Source organism: Capricornis sumatraensis, chromosome 4, assembly GCF_032405125.1.
Source record: "Capricornis sumatraensis isolate serow.1 chromosome 4, serow.2, whole genome shotgun sequence".
In the NCBI taxonomy this organism is placed as follows: Eukaryota; Metazoa; Chordata; class Mammalia; order Artiodactyla; family Bovidae; genus Capricornis; species Capricornis sumatraensis.
Window position 1 is genome coordinate 137,981,403 of NC_091072.1, and position 8,530 is coordinate 137,989,932.

Sequence of the window (8,530 nt, forward strand, 5' to 3'; positions counted from 1 at the left end):
TTTAATATGCTGTCTAGGTTGGTCATAGCTTTTCTTTCAAGGAGCAAGTGTCTTTTAATTTCATGGCTTCAGGCACCATCTGCAGTGACTTTGGAACCCCCCAAAATAAAGTCTGTCACTGTTTCCAGTTTCCCCATCTGTTTGCCATGAAGTGATGGGACCAGATGCCATGATCTTAGTTTTCTGAATGTAGCATTTTAAGCCAACTTTTTCACTCTCCTCTTTCACTTTCATCAAGGGGCTCTCTAGTTCTTCTTCATTTTCTGCCATAAGGTTGGTGTCATCTGGTATCTGAGGTTATTGATATTTCTCCCAGGAATCTTGATTCCAGCTTGTGCTTCATGCAGCCTGGCATTTTGCATGATGTACTCTGCATATAAGTTAAATAAGTTGAATAAGGGCAGGGAAGCCTAGGGTGCTGCAGTCCATGGGATTGCAAAGAGTCGGACGCGACTGAGCAACTGAACTGAGCTGAACTGAACCTGGAATTAATCTACACAGTTTGACTATACCTTAAATTGGTAGCATTCAGAGACAGTGGGGATACAATGCAAAAAGCGAGGTTTTTAAAAATTTTGTATTTATTTATTTTTGGCTGTTTTGGGTTTTCACTGCTGCATGGGTTTTCTCTAGTTGCAGAGTAGGGGCTACTCTCTGCGTGCAGTGCTCGGGTTTCTCATTGCAGTGACTTCTCTTGTTGTGGAGCACGGGCTCTAGGATGCACAGGCTTGAGCTGTTGCAGCAAGTGGGCTCAGTAGTTTCAGCTCTCACATTTAGTTGCTCTGAGGCATGTGGGATCTTCCCAGATCAGGGATCGAACCCATGTCTTCTGCGTTGGCAGGTGGATTCTTTACCACTGAGCCACCAGGGAAGTGCAGGGTTTTTTGTTTTTTGTTTGTTTGTTTGTTTGTTTTTTCTAATGAGGAAATGTTGCTAAATTTCACTCTGTGGATTTCAGTTCTATCTTTTTGCCTTCTGAAACTGATGTAGTATCCATCCTTAAGGTAATGCCTCTCAAATCCATGGGCCACCACTGCTATGCTGGACTCTCCCGAAAGATTTTTCCTAAAGCAGATTCTAGGCTCCACCACAGCCTTACTGAATCATAATCTCTAGGACCATGAAATCTGTATTTTTAAAACAATTCCCTCAGATGATGTTTACACAAGCTAAGTGCAAAGAATCACCAGCCTAGAGACACAGAGTAAACCGTGCATGCTAATCCGGAGCTCTGGCCCAAACTGTCTTTCACAAGGGTGAAACTGTCTTTATTGTATTCTTTTCACCTATGCAAATTTTGCATGCCATTCCTTTTTGTGACTTTTTTTTTTTTTTTGCTCCCCCAGGTCTCTGTTGCTGAGTGCAAACTTTCTCTAATTGCAGCAAGTGGGTGGGGGCTCCTCTCTAGTTGCAGTGGCTTCTTTCATTCCAGAGCATGGGCTCTAGAGCACAGGCTCAGTAGATGTGGTGGGGTCTTCTGGGACCAAGAATCAAACCCATGTCCCCTGCATTGGTAGGTAAACTCCAATTATTGGACCACCAGGGAAATCCATGTATGTTTTTTAATAAAAATTTCGAGTTGTCAGATAAATTACTTTTCTCCCACCCTCCCACCCCTGACTCCTTCAATTAAAATTAAAGCTCTAAGAATATGTTCTATCTTGGAACCTTTAGAACCTACCTGACTGGGAGATAGGAGTAATCCAAATGTTAAAAGTCAAAGGGCATGAACTAGTTGTGTTTGCTTAGTCACACACCCAGGCCTAGTAGAATATTTGTTAGATGAATGATTATTTATTACTCTTTGTGCTACTTTCTTAGAGTGCCCACTGTTTCAATAAGTCCAATATTCAACTTCAGTCTCTATGATTTCTTAGAGCAGTCATTCACACGTTCCTTAGGTAAAAATTCACTTAGACTGTGGATTGTCAATAGTATTTCTAAATCAGATGGGGGAAACTGTAGAAACAGAGAAGGTTGGGAAAGAGTATTAATATTAGAATTGAAATTTTCAGAACTGTAGAGCGACTTCTAGAGCTTCTAATTTCTACTTCATAGTGAAATAAGAACCTCCCAGGTGGTCCAGTGGTTAGGACTCCGTACTGTCACTGCTGAGGGCCAAGATTCAATCCTTGGTCAGAGAACTAAGATCCCACAAGCAGTATGGCATGGGGAAAATAAAAAAAAAGGATTATATTGTCTTTTTTGTGAAGCTAAATTTATTCAATTTAAGGAATAGCCCTTTATTCTGAGACTCTGCCCTTCACTACCAACTAGGATTTCAAAACGTCCTTTCTTTCATGACGATAGTGGTGGCAGGTGATGTTTTAACAGACTCACTTGGCAAAATTAGCAGCAGACCATGTTATCTTGTCATTGACACCCACTCCCCATCTTTTTCATCTATTTTTCCAACAAATCCCAAAGCTGGGAGGGATCACTGATGGAATAAATATATAATATTGGGGCTTCCCAGGTGGCACAGTGGTAAAGAATCCTGCTACCAATGCAGGAGAGATAGGTTTGATCCTTGGGTCAGGAAAATCCCCTGGAGGAGGAAATGGCAACTCACTCCAGTATTCTTGGCTGGGAAATCCCATGGACAGAGGAGTCTGTCCTCTGTAGCCTGTCCAGGGCTACAGTCTATGGGGTCACAAAGAGTAATACACCACTGAGAAACTGAGCATGTACCCACTAGGTTATATTAAGTGCTTCCTACAAGTTAAGCCCTCTCCATCAATTATTTGATCTCTTCCCCCCCTAGGCAAATCTATGTGTGAAAACTGTCATCTCCTTTTACAGATAAAGAAACTGAGGCTCAAAGAGATTAGTCTGTAAGTGCTAGAAGATGATTCAAACCCAGGCAGTATAACTCACAGACACATACTTACTGTTCCTATTTCTCTGAAGCCAAACTCATTAGACAAGTCATTTAACCTCTGAAATGAAGTTTCCCATATGCATATTGGAGATATTACCTATCTCATGGGTTTATTGGAGAAATTAAACAGTAACATTTTAAAACTAAGCGGAAAATCTAACATAAGGCATTTAATAAATACTATTTCCACACACATCTGTAAACTTAAACCAGTTATTTTCCACTTGACCAAGTTCCATTCTCTCATTAATTACATAAAGTGGTTCAGCCTATAAAGTACTGTTACTGTCCATTAGCTATCATTTAGATGGATACTTTGGCCTTGTTTACTCAAGTAAATTTGTAAGATGTCTCATTTGTTTCTTCAGGAACTCTATTGATTTTAAACTCACACTTGTCTAGGTGATACTATGTCACACTGGCAATGTGCATTCTTATAGCTCAGCAAAGCTAGGCCTATCTGAGAATGTTTGTTTTCCAGTAATTCTTTTCCTTCAGGAATCCCCCCTAGGGTGCAGTAACATATAGTAATCCAAGAGAACCACTGTCTGAAAATATTCAGGTGTAGAACATAAGGTTCCTACTAAAGAAGTATTTTCCCTTGGTCTGCATTTTCAATTCCCCATTTTATTGTTGCTCTGTCCTGAAAAGTTACATTCATTTGTCTCCACCTTGGTCTCAAAGAGGAACAGGCAGCTAAGTTAATAATTCCACTGAATTTGAACTATTAAAAAGTGTAATCTGTAAATTATTTCATAGCCATTAAAATGAATGTGTTGGGACTACCCTGGCAATCCAGTGGGTAAGACTCTTGAGTTTCCAGTGCAACGGGCTCAGGTTCCCGCCCTGGTCAGAGAACTAAGATAACACATACTGTGCGGCCAAAAAAAAAAAAAAGAAGAAGAAGAATGTGTTTAACTTTATTGACTGCCATGAAATATTCTTGAGAATTGACTGTACTCAGTCCTGGTTTCTTAGGAATAAACCTCTAAATGACACTAAAACTGAGAAGCAATGATGCATAGGGTAAATTATTAAAAATCAGGCAGGATTTGAGCTATAATGAGATTAGGATGTGGAGAGGAAGCTGCAGAGGAAGAATGGAATGGGAATCAGAGTGGAGTTGGAGACTCTTATCACACAAGCTGAAATCCTTGTAGGTGATTGAATCTCAGGTCAGCTGAAGCTATACGTGAATTCACTGGAGAAGCATGTGCTTTGGGTAGGTGTCTGTCATACCCAACTTTCAGTGGATAGAAAGATCTGCTCCGTGGAGGACAGGTGAAAAATCATCTCCCTGCCTTGGTGTGATTTGATGCTTGTTTAGGGACTTATTTCGACTTCTATGAGAGCACTTCCAATATACCAGCCACCTAAGCAAAGCAGTATTGGTGAAGACAAAAAAATAGACAAGCGTATTTCAGATAGCAGGAAGATTAAATAGGACAAAATCGCAAGTGATGAGGACTAGACACCTGAATCACAAGAAAGGGCCAGCCATGCAAATATTTAAATGAGTGGCCCGAGTAGCAGAAATAGCAAGCCAGCCAAGTCAAAGGCCTTGTGAGGAACTTTCCTGGTGGTCCAGTAGTTAATATTCCACCTGCAGGGGGTGCAGGTCTAATTCGTGATTGGGGAGCTAAGATTCCACATGCCTTGTGGTCAAAAAATCAAAACATAAAGCAGAAGCAATATTGTAACATATCTGATAAAGACTTTAAAAATGATCCAACATCAAAAACAAAAATCTTTAAAAAAAAAAAAAAGGAGGGGGGGGTGTTGAGAAATGAAGCCACTATGGCTAAAGCAAGTACAAGCAAGAGAAAAAGTGAAATCACAGATGGCAGCAGTCAGAAAATAGTAAAAATATGGTATAATAGGAAGATACCATGGATTTAAACAAGACAGTCACTCAGCCTCTTCAAATCCTCAAGGAATTAGCTTTCCTGTGTAGAGGACAGATAGGATGAGGGCGAGGTGAGGGAGTAGGGATAAAAGGGGAACAGCTAGGCGCTAGAACAGTCCACATGGAATAGCCTGGCCTAGGGTGGTAGCGGTGGAGATGAGGCCAAGTACAGACTCAGAAGAGCCCACAGGACTTACACAAGGACTAACAGACTCAAGGACTTTATGTCTTTCAGCTTGAAGAAGTATTAGGCAGTGCCCATGAGTGGAATGGGTAACAAGTTGAGGGGAAATAGGTTTGGTTGAGAAATTATTTGTTTTCCACAGGTAAACCTGAGATGCTTACTAATGGTTACGATGGAGCAGCAACTGTGATATTAAATTCTGGCACTCTAGACCACAGGCGGGATATAGGAATTTGAAAGATTTCAGAAGATACTGAATCCTACATCTTCTCTTCGGAGACCAGAGCTAGAAAGTACAGACCAAACCTGAGGTTAAGCATAAAAGGAGGGGCTGGCAGATACAGAAGCAGTCAAAAAGATGTAAGGAAAATCAGAAGTGTGATAGAAGTTTCACAAAATCCTAAAAAAAAAAAACCCACAAAAACAAGGAAGTAAGACAACTGAATGTTGCTAAAGGTTTAGTTAAGGGGGCTTCCCAGGTGGCTCAGTGGTAAAGAATCTGCCTGCCAATGCAGGAGATGCGGGTTCAATCCCTGAGTCGGAAAAATCCCCTGGAGAAGGAAGTGGCAACCCATTCCAGTATTCTTGCCTGGGAAATCCCATGGACAGAGGAGCCTGGAAGGCTACAGCCCATGGGGTCAACAAAGAGTCTGACATGACTAAATAGGAGCATAGCGACTAAACAGCAGCAGCAAAGCTCTCATTAAGATCAAAACAGAAAGTAACCACTGAGTTAGAAACACACAGGACACTGGAGGCTTTGACAGATACAATTTTAATATGCAAACTTGAACTTTTTGCTAAAATAAATTCTACTACAGGCTTCTACCATTTGGTGCAGTAAGCAGAGTAATGGCCCACTAAAGATGTCCATATCCTAACCTCTGGAACTTTCTAATGTTTCTTACATGCCAAAAGGGACTTTGCAGCCAGGATTAAGAATCTTGAACTGACATGAGCCCAATGTAATCACCAATGTCTTTGACATGAAAGAGGGTTGCAGGAGACGCAGAGATTTGAAGATGCTGCATTGTTGGCTTTGACAATGGAGGAAGAGACCATGAACCAAGCAATGCCGGGGGCCTCTGGAAGCTGGAAAAAGTAAGCAAAGATTCTCTTCTACCAGAAGGAATGCAGTTCTGCCAACACCTGCCAACACTAGCTCAGTGAGACTCATTTCAACCTTCTGACAGCCTCAACTGTCAGGTGAGTTTGTGTTGATTCAAGCCAAAAACCTGTGATGTTTGTTACAGCAGCAGTAGAAAATTAAGACACAAAGGATACCAAACACTGGCTGTTCCTACAGCTTGTCAAGTGGTTTGTATACTTAGCATGTGCAAGGCCACCAAGAAAAACAAGGTTACCTCTCAGAGCTAAACTAGTCAAGTCCCTAAAAACATATCCTCTGTTGTTAAAACAAAAGTAGCTAATGATCAACTCTACTAACCTGGCAAAAGCCAAAACCTAAAATGACTCAACTGGATGATCAGAATCTAATAACCTAAGAACTTGGCAGTTAATACAATACAATCAACCAGAGATCTGACCAACATGAACACTGTAATTAGCTAAGTATAAGCTATGGTATGACAGAGTTCCGGGGCTTGAAATTCAACTTAAAACTTTTAACTGGAGGATATTGGCTTTACAACGTTGTGTTGGTTTCTGCCGTACAACATTAGTCAGTCACAAGTATACATATATCCCCTCCCTCCCACCTTCCCATTCCACCCCTCTAGGTCATCAGAGCACGGACATGAGAGCTGAGCTCCCTGAACTATACAGTAACTTCCTGCTAGCTACTTTACATATGGTAATATACGTTTCCACACTACTCAGTCAGTTCATCCCACCCTCTCCTTCCCCTATAGCGTCCGCAAATTTGTTCTGTCTGGTCTCTATTCTTGCCCTGCAAATAGGTTCATCAGTACCATTTTTCTAGATTCCATATATATGCATTAATATACGATGTTTTTCTTACTTCACTCTGTATATAACAGGCTCTAGAGTCATCCACTTCACTAGCACTGAATCAAATTCATTCCTTCTTATGGCTGAGTAGTATTCCATTGCATGTATGTACAGCTACTTTTTCTTGATCTATCCATCTGTCAATGGACACCTAGGCTGCTTCCATGCTTAAACTTTTAGAGATTTCAAGCTATCTGCCACCCAGGGATGGTATAAGTACACATCTATGTAGGGTCTTTAGACCTTTAGGAAACCTAAGTAGAAGAAATTCTCTTTGGTCATGAACTTCACAAATTACCAGGCAATTTCAAAATTCCAATCGGTGCATATAAAGCTCAGCTTTATTTACAGTATGATTAGAATCTGTGGTACACTGAGAATACTGCTGTTGCAAAGGATCAGGCATGTGGCAAGCTGACAAGAAAATACACCCTCCCCCCACCTCCTCCACCCGGGCGACCCTGTGTGGACCATCAGTTGACTTTCCGCAACACACCTCTCTCGGACCTCTAAGGCAGTCACAGCCTACTGTGCTTTCTTCCAGTTACCAGAAATCCTCAAAGACTTATTTTGGGGTTGGTTATTTTTTTTAAGGAAAGTTATCAAGGATCATTCACAAGATAAACAAGGAGAGAAAAGCAATTTGGCAGATATTATTCATTTGTCTGAAGTATTTCCAAATAATACAAATAAGTATTTCCGCCCATACTATTAAAAAATAAAATGTATTACAAATCTAAACTCAGTTGATCCATTTTATTAGAAGGCTGGTAAAACGGCTTTTGGACTATCACCTGAACCTAAAATGGTAGTGAAACAAACAATGCAAGACTACAATTATCCCCCATTTTTATAAAATCTCTTCTACCTGTATATATATATACACAAAGGTATACTAATGTGCAATGATCAATTTTAACAGATTTTAGGGGTTAGTGGGATTTTGCGTGATTTTTCTGCTATCTTGCTGCTAATTCTGAACTTTTTTTTTCTTATAACAAGTAACTATCATTTAAATAAGTCGTTTTTGTTTTTTTTTTCTGAAAGTTTTCTTAAAAGGCAGTTCAAGCATTTCTGTCTAGGAGGGAGATTCCCTGGTGGTTCAGAGGTTAAAGCGTCTGCCTCCAATGCTGGAGACCTGGGTTCGATCCCTGGGTAGGGAAGATCCCCTGAAAAAGGAAATGGCAACCCACTCCAGTATTCTTGCCTGGAGAATCCCATGGATGGAGGAGCCTGGTAGGCTACAGTCCATGGGGTCGCAAAGAGTCAGACACAACTGAGCGACTTCACCTTCACCTTCACCTTAGGAGGGAGAAAGGTATATAAAACTCAACCAAAGCACATGAAGACTTCAAAAATCCGGTGCAAGTAACTGAATTTCAAAATCAGGAAACAATTTCTGTCCACTACAGATTCTTTACCTGGGTGGTCTCTTGACATGATATAGAAAAACTTTCTGGCCATTTATAAAACCACAATCTATGGGGACTTCCCCAGGGATCCAGTGGCTAAGACTCTGCACTCCCAGTGCAGGGGGCCCGGGTTCAATCCCTGGTCAGGAAACTAGATCTCACATGCTGCAACTAGG